A 16,878-nucleotide genomic window follows, 5' to 3' on the forward strand; every position below is an offset into this window, starting at 1 on the left:
ACACTCCATATATTTAATTGAAATTAATTCATCCAAAGGTTTATCACATGTTACTTGTTACTAATATGCTTCAATATATCTGCATACTTTACTTTTTAAGTGTTATCACTACTATTTCGCTACTTTGTATTGTCATTAATGTTAAGAAAATGAATTGGCTCGGAAGGCAAACTAGGTTTTATGGGGAAAATATGATGGTATAATTCTACGTAAGCAGCTATCAGGCTGACTAGTGGCTAGAGCGGCCATGCCGCTAATAAAAGTAGTTTTTTAGGTAAAAGTGAGGCTATTATGAAGAGAGAGAAAATCACATTTACCTTTATTTATGGAGTTGTTAGCCTTGAATAAAGATCATATAGTTTTCCAATTTTTTACCATCTTTTATTCATTCAGTAGTTAATGTAGATTATTGATGCAAAAACTCCTAATGAAAGTTGAGCTTTTAATCTTTTGTTCAATGCTTATATAGAATAATTGGTTGAAAAGGAGCAATTCCCTCGATGTCAAACTCTATAGATTTGGTGCTTGTAAGATAATTGAGAAACGGTTTTCGGATTTGAAATACCCATAGTTTACTTTTCTATTAACTATTTGTGTCAATCTGTGTTCTTTATTATCATTTTCTTTAGTTTTCTTATTTTTTTTATCTTTTAGTATATCCATTAAACATATCATTTGGTATTAGAGCCAATTCATTCAAACAGTTCTAGTCTTGAGTTTATTACAAAAAAGACGGTAAAATTATTTACCGCGAATAATCCAAAAAATATTTTATTGTTTTGAGTTTCTGATACTAGATTTTCTTTTTCTAGTATAAAATTTTTCTATATCAATGCTATAGGTGTGTTTGTAGTTGATTTGCAAGAATACCATTGTTGAGTTCTTGAAGCTTGAAGTAATTACAAGTTGGTTCTTAGATCTAGGATTTTTGTCTTTGATTTGAGTGTTTAAAAGTACTAGGGATTGTTTTCCATACTGAAAGGAGCCTAGATCTCAGTTTTTTTTTTGTTGAAGGAGTTGTGATTTATGTGTATTAACCATTCTTCAAGTTTTCTAGAGTAATCTTCAAGAGAAAGAACAATATAATTTATGGTGTTTGATCCAAGCAAAAAAGAAAAAAAGAAAAATTGTTGGTATAAAAAGAAAAATTTTCAAAAGGTGAAAAGACAAGTAAATGACTAGAAAAGGGGCCCATAAAAGAACAATTTTTAAAGGCTCCATTTGTCTCATCAGAGGCATTTGTGCCAACAATTGTGCTTAGATTTCACGATTTACATTATGCAAGTCAGAAATAGAACTTTCTATTTTTTCTTTGGCATTTATGAACGCACATATCTCCATTTGCTTCAGCACATCACCAAAACAAAAAATAATCTCTCTCCACCTTTATTTTCTCAGGTTCTAGCATTCTAGTATCATTTCATTAATTGCTAATCACTTTCTTTGATTCTTAAACCAATTTTTCATCTCATAAATATTCTTACTAAGTTGTTGATTATTTCTTGAGTTATTTTCCTTTATAGTACTTTTTGTTCTTTTCTTGTATTACTTCATCATTACTTCTTTATTCAAGTCCATGTTAGATTAATCAAGTTATACTTTTTTGTTTAAAATAATAATCCATTGCAGCCATGAGTAGAAACAACACCTCGTATACCGTTAAAGTATATGAAAGATTTTAATGATAGAAAATTCAGTTTGTAAGGAAATCAAAAGTGTGTAAACACAAGCGATTGTGAGGTTTAATTAATTAATACTAAGAGTTTTATTGAGTGTCTTCTTGCTAGGTACATTGGTTAAGGAAGGTGAAACACCAAATCTCTTATATGGGAATGCTTTGAATACTCTCCTAGCGATGATTGATGGTTTGAATCATAGGACAAGATAGAATTAATGGAAGTTCAAATGTCCACCCTACAAGGTAGTGTGACATCTATTGATGGAAGGATGGTTTATTTAAACTCTTATCAGTCCACTCCACAAAACTACAAAAACTCTTCAAGTAGATAGACCCACAAAACATCTACTAATATCACCCTCAGAACCTTTCATCAAATGTTATATCCACCCTTACAAGAAGATGCTCCATACATAGAAACCACTACTAAAAAAAATATCCCAAAGCCCATTTGACTATTACACCTCCATCTTAACCAAGTTAACCAAAAAGCTCCACCAAATCAAGATCCACCTCACCAAATATCACAAAACCAAGATCCTCCACCCCAAACTCAAAAAAACCATAACCTATTACATGGTATACCATATAACAAAAACTTACCAATCCAAGTTTAGGACGTAAAGTAAAATTCAACAAGATGAGTACGTGTGCTAAGATGAAAAGATTCTACAAAATTAAGAACAATGTATGGTACTAAGTGGTAAAGTTAGACATAGAGGTAAAGAAGAAAGATTTGGTTTGATTCGATATGGTAGGGGAAGTTATGGTAACTAACCTCAAGGTATGGGATAAAGTAATACAAAATGTCAGTAAAGGTCAAAGGCAAGGGTTAGGAGAAGATTATGGTGACCTCAATAAATGAGAAGTAGGTTACATTTACAATCAAAGTGGAGGTGTTCGAGGAAATTATCATGGGGTCCAGGGGAAATGGAGGGACAAATTTGTATATCAATTTTATTAAAAAAAATTTCCAATGTTCAAGAGGGATTATGGACCTCAAGCTAATCTAACCTAATATTTGACTTGTGATAGAATTTTCTAAGATATTGATGTAATAAATTAATTCTGTGAACTTTATTTTTCTTATGTATTTGTCCATGTTACCCCTATATATCATTTCTATATGTTGTTTCTAGGGGTGTGGGGATTGTTGACATAGTTCCTGGCATGATCCAGAATAATTATTGCATGTTTGTCATTTTTAAAGGTTGGATAGGACTTGTAGTTGACTTTGTGAACATTTCTTGTTCGATTTGTCAAATGGCAAAACATACCATGCTAACAGATCCAAAATGTCGAATATTAGTTGGAAGCATGGACTATCTACTTTTATGGTATTTGGATTTCATCTTACCCTTGATTCCAAAATTAGTGAAATTAGGTCTCAGATGTCGATTTTGGGAAAACAACCTCCTTTAAAAAATATGATGTCCTCAGTGAGTCTGAAATATTAAATTTAGTCTAGTAGCATATTTTATTTTTCTTTATAGGATTTCATACGAACCTCAAGGGAGTTGATCGATAACATTCCGATGTTGCAAATTTATTGATCCATTTGAACTTAATTCACCTACTAAAGAGGACAAATGACTGCTTAAGAGGTAGCCTCTTAAGAATTCCATGGACAACTTTAGCAATCACTGGCAGGCCAGGAAGCTACCACTAAAGCAGACAATTAACCATTTAAGTAATCGTCACTTTATCAGTAGGTTAGCTATTTAAGTGACCTCACTCATAGGGCCGGACCTCTTATTTGGTCCACCCTTCTCTTAATTTATAAAGATGACAACTTTAGCAGTGCAACACCCCAAATCCTTGGTCTTTGAGAATTTTTGAAATTTTGTCCTTACTGTTTTGACTAAGAATCCTCTTATGAGTCGTAGGGAGTTGTAATACCCCAAAAATTCCAAACCAATATTAGAGCCATGTACCAATATCATGCATAGTACATCATTGTTCTTTTATAGTTTTATGAGTAGGTTAGACGTATATTAAGGATTCAAATAACTCCCAGCTATCAGACGAATCAAAACATTCCTTATCGATTGAATTCTTGGAAAGGATATTAGTATAGTCAACTTCAAAGGAGCATATATCTCATTATACTATGAATTTTTAAGCTCATGACCTATTAAAAGATAGTTAATTGAATTAGCTTTACAACGTATCAATTTTTCCTAAATCAAATATCGGAGCAAAGATTTATTCCTATTTTGCTTTAGCATGCTAGGCTGGAAATAGTGTGATGACATTCGTGATAGCTTATCACATTTGAGATGCCCTATACCAAAAGTCGTCAGCCTTAGGCAGAAACTAGCTCCTAAGTGATGAAATTCGTGATAGGTTACCACATTTGTGACGCCCTATCACGAAGGTCGTCAGCCTTAGACAGAAACTAGCTTTTAAGTGATGACATTCATGATAGCTTACCATATTTGTGATGCCCTATCACGAAGGTCGTCAGCCTTAGGTAGAAAATAGCTTCTAAGTGATAACATTCATGATGGCTTACCATATTTGTGATACCCTATCACTAAGGTCGTTAGCCTTAGGCAGAAACCAGCTCCTAAGTAAGGACATTTGTGATAGCTTACCATATTTATGATGCCCTATAACGAAGGCAAAAACCAGCTCCTAAGTGACGACATTCGTGATAGCTTACCATATTTATGATACCGTATCACAAAGGTCGTCAGCTAAGATTTTTCAGAAATTGGGAATTTATTTTATAAGTGGTCATTTACTTCACCTTCCACAACTTATAACCCTAAAGAGGCATAATTTTTCCCATTATTTTCTTCAGTTAAGCATCTCAAAAACCCTCTCTTACGCTCTCAACCACAATATTAGGGTTTTCATCAATCTCATCTTTCAAAAGCAAGATTCAAGCTTTTTTCCAAGATAATTGAGAATTAAGTTTCCCAATCCAAGAACTCTCCAGCAAATCATCAAGGTTTTCTTTCTAAGTATGCGTAGTGTTCATCTATGGATCCAATCCGTTCATAGAGCTCAAGAACCATGTTTTAAATATTATTTTGTAAACTTTTTAGTGTGATATGAGTATGTACAGGTTGACAATTGTTGTTTAAGTTTCAATGTGATGTATAAAGGTGTTTTCATGGAATATATATTTTTGTTAATTGAAAACCATGAACTTTAGGTGGTTTAATATGGTGCAAGTATGAAACTCACATATGCCTTAAAGAATGCATGCAAGGTGTTTGATAAAATACCTAGGATGCTAGAAATTCATGTTTGTATGGTTCTATGATGTCGAAATGACAAGTCTATGTTAGCTATATACTTCAATATGAATCCCATGCTTTTCATGTGTTGCTATTATGGTGGTATGAAACATGTAAGATAATGGAGATATACGCTATGTACATAAAATATATCCATGCATTCCCTAAAATGTTTAAGATGTTGAATTACTTATGATATTATGAATTGTGGACTCAAATCTTATGATCGAGTCATGTCATGTGTGTCAGTTTCCTTCTATCGAGTCCTAGGGGTATTGGTACCCAAAAACATAGTTGTATGCTTAGAGCCATGTCATGTTGTCATGATAATCTTAGTCAAGCTATAATCTATAGAACTCAGTCAGTCATGTGACTCAGGAAACCTCAGAAATCTTATGATCTCAGTTAACTCTAAGATAATAGTACCACTCTGTCAGTCAACGGAAGTCAGTCAATTTGTCCATGTACAGTCAGTTGAATTATGTTTAGTCTCTTTAGATGGGAGTAGAAGTTAGAACCGAATGAACCCAAGGATGGGGATTCACCTACCAGTTAAGGGTGTGTTTTTAACAGTCATCCTTGTGTTCCAGAACTACATAGCCAGCGTAGGTTGAGACATCTTAGCCTGTGAGATTAGAGTTGATGAGGTGGCTTAACCTGTCATTTTAGGGTTCCCACCATTCTCCTTTCGAATACCTACCACCTAAGGGTCATCCACAACTGTCCTTACCAGTGGCGCTGTATTGACACCCATCCAGTCAGGGCAGAGATTGGACCCCAACTTAGCTATATGCTTTATTGGGGAATATCAGTTAAACAACAACCTCCTATAGTTTTAGAATAAGTCTCACTAAAAGAACTCAAATAGGTCTTTAGATTTCAGTATATCAAGACAGTCAGGTAAGTCAGACCTAGCAACAGTACAGAACTCAGATAGTTCTATCAAATTTAGGATTGTCAGATACAGTCGCCCATGTTATCAGAATTTTAGTATCAATCATCTTAGCCATTAGTAAACCATGTATTAGCATACCAAACAAGCTATCATGTACTCACATTTTCAATTACTATATATGCATTTTTGTACTCTTACATTCATGTCAATTAGATAGTTAGCATTTTTCATACAGGTAAACCCTGTTTATATTTAGCCAACCTCACTTGTAAACTCAGTACATTCCCCCGTACTGATGCATTTGTGCTATGGTGCTTTCATTTTATGTTACACCATAGGGTTAGAGACACGAGCTCCAAATCAGCTGTAGCAGTAGCACTTCCAGTCGCAGAGATTCAGTGAGTCCTCTTCATTCAAGGATAATATGATTTAATTTATTTATTATTATTTTAGCCAGTTATCAGTTTACAGAGTTAGTTGGAGAAATGTTCGTTCAACTCCTTATTCAGACAGCACTTAGAGGCTTTCAGATTCAGTATTCATACTTATGTTTAGATTTGATTCAATTTTCTGATGTTTTGGGTATTTTCACCCATATGGATGTTAGGTTTTGACAAATTATTTATTCAGTTTAACCATATGGCCTACATGTTTATGTTTTCTGCATTATTATGTTATATATTATAGTGTACTGGTATAAATATTAGTCATGGGTTAGCTTGTAATCCTTCGGGGTCATAAGTACCATGTAGCATTCCGATTCAGAAAAAATATTATGGCATTACAGGAGTCTTAATGAGTTGTAAGGATCTAATTACAGCCGAAATAATGTATGTAGTTAAGTTTTTTTTTTTGAGTACAAGTGGATACCAATGAGTTGTATGGTCTCATTACGAGTCATAATGTCACAACCATAGATAAACAAGTGTATGTTCCAAGAATTGTTGTCCTGGTAATAACTACGACCCAATGAGTCATAGGGTCCCCTAACGAGTTGTGTGATATATGTCGTAGGGTCAACAATATGCTTTCTTGATGACATTATCTTGGCTAAAACTCATGGTGATAAGTCATTTTCATGACCCGAGCTAGGGCCGTAGCCGTTACGGGCATCCCGAACTATCAAGGCTCAAGAGACCCCTATAACTCCCCAACCCACTAGTGATATTGTCTGCTCTCGCCTAGGCCTACATGACATTAAAATACGTCACTAGGAAGTAAGGATTTCTTTCTTATATACTCAGTATCCCTCTTGTGTTTTGCCATTGTGGGGCTCTTTATCCCAAGTTGTGGTGTTACAGTCGTAATATGTTGTTATGAGTCGCCGTGTGCCCCGTAGTCACTGGCAATAATGTTTTACACTTTTAATTGAGGGTACTTTAGACATTTACCTCTTTACCCACATAGACTCCACGCTCATAAGAAACCTTTGGGGTATTATTTTAACATTTTAAAATATTAAAAACCCTCTTTATTCTCTCAAATTGCTTCAAGCAAAGTAAGTTAGGGTTTCTTCAAGGTTGAGCATCTAGGGGTAAATTAAAGGTTTGTTCTCCACAAATGAGAATCTTTTAGGCATGTTAGTCTTCCCTAATTATTACTTTGCTAATATAATGTGTTTAAAAGTATTATTTATATGGTTTTGATGGTTATTTTGGAATACGGGTTTAGGGTTTTGAATGTTTATATTTAAACAATGTTTTCCCATTGTGTACATATGATTGTTCGAACACCCTAGTTTCTGTACCATAAAAAATTTACTTTATTTTCAGTTTCTAAGAAATATATGAATTAGTGTAATAAACCGTACACTTGGGTATGGGTTGTATGGTTTAATTGTATACTGACCAGTGTTGGTTGGTAGGATACATGTAGTTACTAGAATGGGTATGATTTGGGTGGGGTGAGCCATATAGTTGGGTACGGGTTGTTTGGCTACTTCACTTAATCTTATACTTTAGAACATAAGTTGGATCTGTTTACTAGTGGCACACCATGAGTCATAAACCAAGGTACGAGTTGTACCACAAAATTATATGGTGGTCAATGTTCATATCTTTTGATATTTTATTCAACCAGGGGTATTATTTATAGGCACTGATCGTACACTTGCATACGACTAGGGTTTGGGTATGTTGTACCTTTGATAGTGCTGGGTCCAAGGGTGAAAGCCTAGGGTATGAGAGATGGGTATCACTCTTACAGGGAGGGTACGACTCGTAAGTGTCAGTCGAACCCTATGATAGGAATTAAATATAGTTTAAGTGAGGATAATTTTGACATTTCCACACTTACCTAATGAGGTATCAAGACTTATATTGCACTTGGGAGGTTATTTGCCCTATTATTCTATTTTTAAACACTTAGAAAACACTCTTAAATCCTTTCTAGGGTTTTAGGAAACTAATGCTAGGGTTTTATCCTAGGGATTAAATTAGGGCTTGTCTTGGTGATTTCACTCCATAGTCATCTTGGTTAAAGTCAGGTTCTATTCCCTAGTTATTAGTTCTAACTAAAGACATGGTGTTATAAAGTGTTTTCATGATTTGAATGTTTTATGATTTTGGGTTTTCAAATATAATTTGGGGGTTTTGGTTATAAATACTTAGTTATCATTTTCCCATGATTTATTTATGCTTCTTCATTAATGGTGGTTTTGGATAACTAGTTGCATGGAATTGGTTGTTTGGTAATGGAGTATGGTTTTGGAAATACTATGCCCCCAATGTATTTGATAAAATGCATATACCAATCCTTTCACTATAATATTGTTTTTTCAATGGAACTTATGCATGGTTTAAACTTGGTAACTAAATCCTAAATGATATGAATTTTTTAAGTTCTCTTGGAATTATATGGATTAATAAACATACTTGTGGGGTATATGGGTGTAACGCCCCGAGTCTGTACCCCGGATGCCACACGTTGCTTGTGACCTTAAAGGACCGCAAGCTAACCCATAACTGGTACATGCTTTGTGCACTGAATAATAATACTAAAATAATGTAGAAGTTAGGCTCAAATGCCATAAGGTTACTACTGTAAATACTAATAAATATAGAAACTGATAATAACATTTGAAAATTGAATACTATCTGAACTAGTCTAGTCTGAAAAGCCTCTACTGAACTATATGAATGTGGATTTGATGGGACAAGACCCAAACTTACTTCGACTAATAAAATACAGAATCTATAGTAATATAAAAATAAATAATATCCTCGATATATGAGGAATTACTACTGAATTTGCTGCTGCTAACTGAATCATGCTAAGCGCTATTTGAAACTTGAGCATTCGAACCAATGATATGAGACATCAAAGCGTAAGAAAGGAGTATACAATCAGTACGTGGAATGTATAGGTATACTACAAGAGGTAAGGATAATAAGTATAGGCTCATATACATGAATAGTAATTGACTGAATGATATGAAGTAACTAAATGAGAGTATATGGATAACGGAAACTGTTGTAAATACTGAGTATACAATAATGCATATATACATGTATAATGTATCTGAGATTTATACTAAACTGAGTATTGAGTTATGATAACTGAATAACTGAGACCTGAGATTATTGATGACTGAATTAATGATTACTTGGTGACTATTTCTAACAGCCCTAATTCTATAGAACAGAACTAAGTTCTATGCTAAGAATGAAACTGAAACTGTGGGAGGTAATCATCTAACCGACATTCCCTAATATCTTATCATAGTCCAACCTGTAATCCCAGTTGGATGTGTATTAGTAGTATACCACGGGTACTAACTGGCTAAAGAGTTACCCTCATCTGGCAGGTACCCTAAATGAGAATGGTGTTACCTCAACTGGTAGGTAAACACCTTATCAACCCTCAACTGGCAAGTTGATATCTCAAAATATGCTTGCTATGTAGTTTTAGAATGCATGGACTACTACTAAGGGTCACACCCTCAACTGGCAGGTGAGCACATCTTTGGGTTTGCTCCGTGCTGAATTCAACTCTCAACTTAATGACACTGATTATTAGACTGAACTAAACTAAACTGTGTTTAACTCAACTAATGCTGATCGTGAAGACTGACTGAATACAATTTTGGTGATGCTGCTGAGTCTATTCAATAACTACTGTGAACTGAGTAAACAACAAAATTTTTGGGTACTGCATACCCCCAGGACTCGGCATCATCAATAGTAAAAAATGGCACAATCTTGAAAGCATAACATTGGTTACTTGTTCACAATGCATTCATTTAGACATTTTTATCAAACAGTTGAGAGGCATGAACTTGTACATGAATGGAACCACATGATAACAAGTCATGATTTCACTATTCAATTTACATAGGCATTTTATCAAACAGTTGGGGAACATATTAATGTACATGATAATGGTCAACACATAAGCATCATGAGTACAACACCCAACTTGTAAATTTCAAGGGTTTAACATGAGGATCACATAATTCAACACACATACTATCTTAATTTCATGATACTTGTAGTTAATCATGGATTGCAATCCAAAAAAAATCATGAACATAAGTACAATCTAATTCAAGCATGGAAATTACAAATCTAAAAACTTGTATTTTTAAAAAAGGTTCCTGAACTCCATGGGTGGTAAGGGCCTATGGATGAAAACCTAACATACCTGAAAAGTTTAATTCTTGATGGATTTCTTGAGATTGTTCTTGATTCCTCAAGGCTAAGGTGTTTCTAATTGAGAGAATGCTTTTGATTTTGGGGGAAATTGAATAGAATAATGACCTAACTAGGTTATTAGGGGTTAAATCACGTGTAGACTTGATTAGGGCCGCCAAAAATGACCAAATTTTCCATGAAAGAATTTAAAATTTTTTCACAGGAATCCCGACTTTCGCCATCACCATGACGTTGTGCCATCACTGTGAACCACTAAAATTTATCAGCTAGTGCAGTCCAAGGATGAGTGCAAAATAGTACATTGGTGTGACGCGATAGAAATCACGGTGCCTTACTAAAATTGACACTTGTGAAAATACCCATTGGCACGAGGCTGTGCTATCGGGTTGACAAACTGGAAAATGCCAATTGAGAACTAGACCTTCAACATGACACGATACTATTATGGTGATTTACTAAAACCTGACGAATGCCATTTGGATTGTCACCGTGATGCAGTGATACTCATTCTGGCCTACTGCTTCACTAAAAGTGCTATAACTTCTCACCCGGATATTAGATTTGGGAAAAATTTAAATGGTTGGAAAGCTGATTCAATTTCCTACACTTTGGTGAGTCTTGAGTTGAAAATTCTTAGCAGGAAAAAAGATATACTCATTCGAAGTTGACTAAGGAAACATTCTTATCAAAAACTAAATTGGTAAGGATTGTTTTAATTCGTCTAATAGTTGAGAGTTATTTGTGTCCTTAATATATGTCAAACTCACTCATAAAATTGGCAAAGCACTATAATTTATTTCTCATGAGCTTGAAGCATAGTTCGAATATTGGTCTTGATTTTAGGGGTATTAAAATATCTTTTCTTTGGGAAAATTCGTCCTCGAATGAGACTGATTAACATGATAATACTGATACATTAAGTTCACATACTGAACGTGCTCAACAAAAACATGATTACATGATTGAAACACTAATAAACTGAGTTTTCATACTGAACATGCATAACTTAAGCATGATTACTTGACTGAAACTACTGATAAATTGAGTTTTCATACTGAACATGCATAAATGAAGCATGAGTACATGGCCGAACTGATTCATGAATTTGAATGCATGACTGTCATAGGGATAATATTCAATGGTAATTGATACCAAGTTTGTAAAGGTAACAGAGTATGGAACTGAGTAAATCTAAGGAAGACTATTACCTCAACCTGTGAATACTAATGAACCTGAGATAATTTATTGAACATGCATGAATGAGAACATGTGAACATAACTAAGTCTGAAACATAATATATGAACTGAACTGGTTCCTTGAATACATACCATGATATGGGAATAGTCATACGACTGGGATTGAAATGAGAGAGTCAACTTATGAGTACCTATTACTTCAAACTAAATCTTGTTACTTGAAGAGAAAATGGAAGGTTTAGGACATAAAAGCTCTGGGGATTATAGTGCATCTCCTCATTTTGATATTATGTCCCCCGTAGGATGTTGACTTGGCTGAGATACTGAAGATAGGCTAAGATGATGCACGGGAAACCTACGAATTGAATCATGACTAAATATCTGGGATTTGAAACTGAGGCATGATAAATAAACTGGGCTGAACTCGCATCTACAAGGATGCTCCATCTTGGAATAGTTATATTCATGAGACTTTGGATAGTAAGACAAGATGGAAAGATGGAAAGCCATACAAACTTGTCTGCTTGATCGCTAAACTAAATTCCTGGATTTACAAACTAACTCACACTGCAAAAACTTATACTCGACTGGAGTATTTCTTTAGCCCTCTTTCTATAAAGTTCTAATTACTTTATGGAGCAAAGAATCTTGTCATGGTCTGAATATGACATCTGAATAAAAATCATAACATGGCTAAAATTCTATAATATAGAGCAAAGCCTATGAAATATCATCTAAGTTAGAGTTACTAAGCCTTATGCACTGCAACTACTAACTTGTAATATTAGCCACGTTTCTCAACTATTTCCTCAACTATAATTTCTACTTCAACACTACATTTGACTTGAGGCTACTAAAAATATTCACATGGGTACTGATAACTCAACCTACAGAGGTCTGAGCTAGGTTGAATTCTCCCACTATGTTGAAGCCTACTTAAATCTATGAAACGCACACATAATACTGTAGTACTCTCCTGAGTCATGACTTCAATACACTTCACATTTCATAACTTCCCATCTCCTGAATAATTCTGAGTTTCCCTTTAATAACTAAATACAACCTCCTTCTCGCCATTCAGTATGCGAAATGCATTTATCCACCGACACACCAACATGATATTTAAGCCTATCTTCATATCTACATCCTCATGTAAAACAAGTATGCAACAATCTTTCCTTAACATAAAATATTTGCTCTCTCTCATCTAAGCAATTACTCATCACTATATCATTTCATAAAAAGGTTAAAACATGAGGAGCTGAAGCATGAATGGACACTATACAAAACTTAATACTTAACTGAGGCCTGAGGAATAGAATATCAATATCATGGATTTAATAAAAGATCTAAACAGAGGATATACATGATAGAATATGAATTTAGCTTATCATTAGGAGTATAGCATGAGCTATGGGAACTGATCATATTGTAAGGCATGAGTACATAAGTTACAAGCTGCATGACCTGAGTTTGGAGTTTCTCTATTCATGGAAAATGATTCGTAACACTGAGTGAACTGGAACTCCTTATACTAGGAACTTTAAGAGTACATCATTTTTTATAATGTGTATAAATATAAGCTATGATCATAGAGCTGACATATAAGGCATGAGTAGACATCGTGATAGCTGAAGTACAAAACTTTGCACTGAGGAAAAGATGGGTTAGGCATTATCCTCTCCCGTTTGTTTTCTACACTTACTGATATTACTACTAAAATCTAAAAGACTGACTTGGTTACTTGTTCTACCATCTAGCCCTTAGCTTAAAGTCATTATTCTAAGTCTGTGAACTACTTGATAAACTCTACATCAAATTGAAACCACTTTACTCTAGAGTCTAAGATATAATAATACTTATAAACACTAAACTCATCCTGAAAGACTATTATAATACCCCACAAAATTCTAAGCTTAACTCAGCCTTTTAGAGCATAAAAGTGGTCCCAAACTTAAAAATATCATCTAAGTGTTTACACATAGAATTTATTTTAGCCTTCATAAGTTGGCGATCTTATTTTATGATCCTAATGACCTTAAAATGTCAATCATTAGATTGAATCATGATCAGGTGTGTCGATAGGTCACTTTGGAGGAGTTTTAGATTTTTCAAACCTTGTTTGAATTAAGTTTGGATGGCAAAAATTATGGGTCAACACGATCTCGATGCGATGCGTCGCCCATCGCACTGAAAAATATTTTTTCCAACTTCAAAGTGCAATTTCAATAAATCAAGCAAACCCAATGTGACGCATCAGCCATCGTGTCACATAGGAACTGAGCATACTATAAAGCATGAGTGCATGAGTCATGAGCTGCATGACCTGGGTTTGGAGTTTCTATATTACTGGAACATGATTCGTAACTCTGAGTGAGCCGGAACTCCTTATATAAGGAACTATAAGCATTAATGATTTTTGATAATCTGCACAAATATGGTCTATGATAATTAAGATGACATATAAGGCATGAGTAGACATTGTCATAGATAAAGTAGAAAATTTTGCACTGAGGTAAAGATGGGTTGGGCATCATACTCTCCCACTGGTTTTCTACTGATACTGATATTACTACTAAAATCTGAAAGCCTGACTTGGTTACTAGTACGACCATTTCACCCTTAGCTTAAAGCTGTTATTCTAAGTCCGTGAACCACATAATAAACTCTAAATTAAACTGAAACTACTTTACTGTAGAGTCTAACATATAACAATACTCATAAATACTAAACTCATCCTGAAGGACTACTATAAGACCCCATAAAATTCTAAGCTTAACTTATTAGAGCATAAAAGAGATCCCAAACTTAAAAATATCAGCTAAGTATTTACACTTACAATTTATTTTAGCCTTCATAAGTTGGTGATCTTATTTCAAGAACCTTATGACCTTAAAATGTCGATCTTTGGATTGAATCATGATTAGGTGTGTCAATAGGTCACTTTGGGATTTTTTAGACCTTATTTGAATTGAGTTTGGATAGTAAAAATAGTTGGTCAATGTGATCTTGATGCGGCGTGTCGCCCATTGTATTGACAAATATTTTTTTCAGCTTTAGAGTGCAATTCTAGTGAATCAACAATTCTCAATGCGATGCATCGGCCATCGTGTCACATGGGAACTGAGCATATTGTAAAGCATAGGTACATGTGTCATAAGCTGCATGACCTGAGTTTGGAGTTTTTATATTCATGGAACATGATTCGTAACACTGGGTGAATTGGAACTCCTTATACTAATAACTATAAGTGTAAATAATCTTTGATAATGTGAATAAATATAAGCTATGATAATAGAGCTGATATATAAGGCATTAGTAGATATCGTGATAGCTGAAGTACAAAACTTTGCATTGAGGTAAATACGGATTGGGCATCATCCCCTCCCACTGGTTTTCTACACATACCGATATTACTAATAAAATATGAAAGCCTAACTTGGTTACTTGTTCTACTCTCTCACCCTTAGCTTAAAGTGATTATTCTAAGTCTATGAACCACTTAATAAACTCTACATCAAACTGAAACCACTTTACTGGAGAGTTTAAGATATAACAATACTCATAAACACTAAACTCATCCTAAAGGACTACTATAAGACCCCATAAAATTCTTGTCTTAACTCAACTCTTTAGGGCATAAAAGTGGTCCCAAACTTAAAAATATCAGCTAAGTGTTTACACTTAGAATTTATTTTAGCCTTTATAAGCTGGCAATCTTATTTCATTACCCTTAAGACCTTAAAACATCGATCTTTATATTGAATCATGATCAAGTGCACTGATAGATCACTTTGGGTGAGTTTTAAATTTTTTGGACCTCATTTGAATTGAGTTTGAATGACAAAAATAATGGGTCAATGCGATCTCGATGGGACGGATTACCTATCACATCGACAAATATTTTTTCCAGCTTCAGAGTGTAATTCCAGTGAATCAACTAAACTCGACGCGATGCGTCGGTCATCCTGTCGATCCCATTGATGTGGCGTGTAAGTCTGTACGTCACTAGATACTATTTCTATTATTTTAATTCCACGTCCAGAGGGATATTTAGGTTAATTTCCCTACTCTGATTCTGCCCCAAAACATATAATTAAGCCTTTTTAAAGGCAAATGTCACTCATTCTCTCAAATTTTGTCAAGACACAAACTCTAACCCATCAAAGTCAAGATCAAGATCAAAGACATTCACCATCAATCTTCACGAATTCAAGTTTCAAGGTTTGTTAGGTATTCATCCAAGGGTTTCCTTCCACCCTTGGAGTTCAAGAACATCTTTTAAAACTTTAATTTTATTGATTTCATGAATTCCATGTTAGGTTTGAATGTATTCATAATTATGATGTTAATTGGGTTTCTAATCCATGAATTATTACAAGATTCATGTAAATTTATGTGACAAGTGCGTAGTATTATGTGAATTCATGTTTAATCCCTTGAATTTTTAGGTTGGGGTTTGAAATCAAGATGCCTACATGTTGATTTGTATTATGTGCATAGATTGTGTTCCTTAAGTGTTTGATAAATTGCTCATGTCGATTAAAAGGGGAAATCATAACATGCTAGCATTTGTACAAAGTTATATCTTACAAGTGTTTGATAAAATATCTTTATGAATGAGTTATCAATAGGGTAATGCTTTTCACGATCATTCTATGCTTTAGATTTTATGCTATCGAGTAGTGGGGATATCTAATACCCAACAAATTTAGTTGTTTATCTAGAATTACAATAGCTTCAGAATAGTCTTAGTGATGTCATGTACAATAGTAATAAGTAAGTATATAACTCAATATATCCAGTCAACAAATAGAACTTCAAACTCGTAATAAGCTACAGTACTCAGTGAACTCATTTGAGTTCAGTCAGTTAATACGATCAGTAATAGTTTAGTTTATCCTAGAACAATTTAGAAATTAGTTACAGTGTCTATTCTGTTAGGAGTAGGATTCATCACTGAGTGAACCTAAGAATGGGGACTCACCTGCCAATAGAGGGTGTGATCCTTAGAAGCCATCCTTGTATTCCAGAACTACGTAGCCAGCGCAGGTTGAGATATCAACCTGCCAGTTGAAGGTTGATGAGGTGCTCTACTTTCCAATTGAAGGTACCACCTTTCTCATTTAGAGAACCTGCCGAATAAAGGTGACTCTGCACTTGACTTTACCTGTAGCACGGTCCTGACACCTTTCAGTTCAAAGAAGG

General features: G+C 34.4%; 1 long non-coding RNA gene across 1 annotated transcript; it reads left to right on the plus strand.

The window, feature by feature from the left end:
• Positions 1-376: 376 nt before the first annotated feature.
• On the plus strand, positions 377-2,767 carry LOC124886537. Its single transcript, XR_007043861.1, has 2 exons — positions 377-527; positions 1,788-2,767. It is a non-coding gene; the product is annotated as an uncharacterized LOC124886537 (long non-coding RNA).
• The last annotated feature ends 14,111 nt before the right edge of the window (positions 2,768-16,878 follow it).

Source organism: Capsicum annuum, chromosome 8 (assembly GCF_002878395.1).
Source record: "Capsicum annuum cultivar UCD-10X-F1 chromosome 8, UCD10Xv1.1, whole genome shotgun sequence".
NCBI classification, from domain to species: Eukaryota; Viridiplantae; Streptophyta; class Magnoliopsida; order Solanales; family Solanaceae; genus Capsicum; species Capsicum annuum.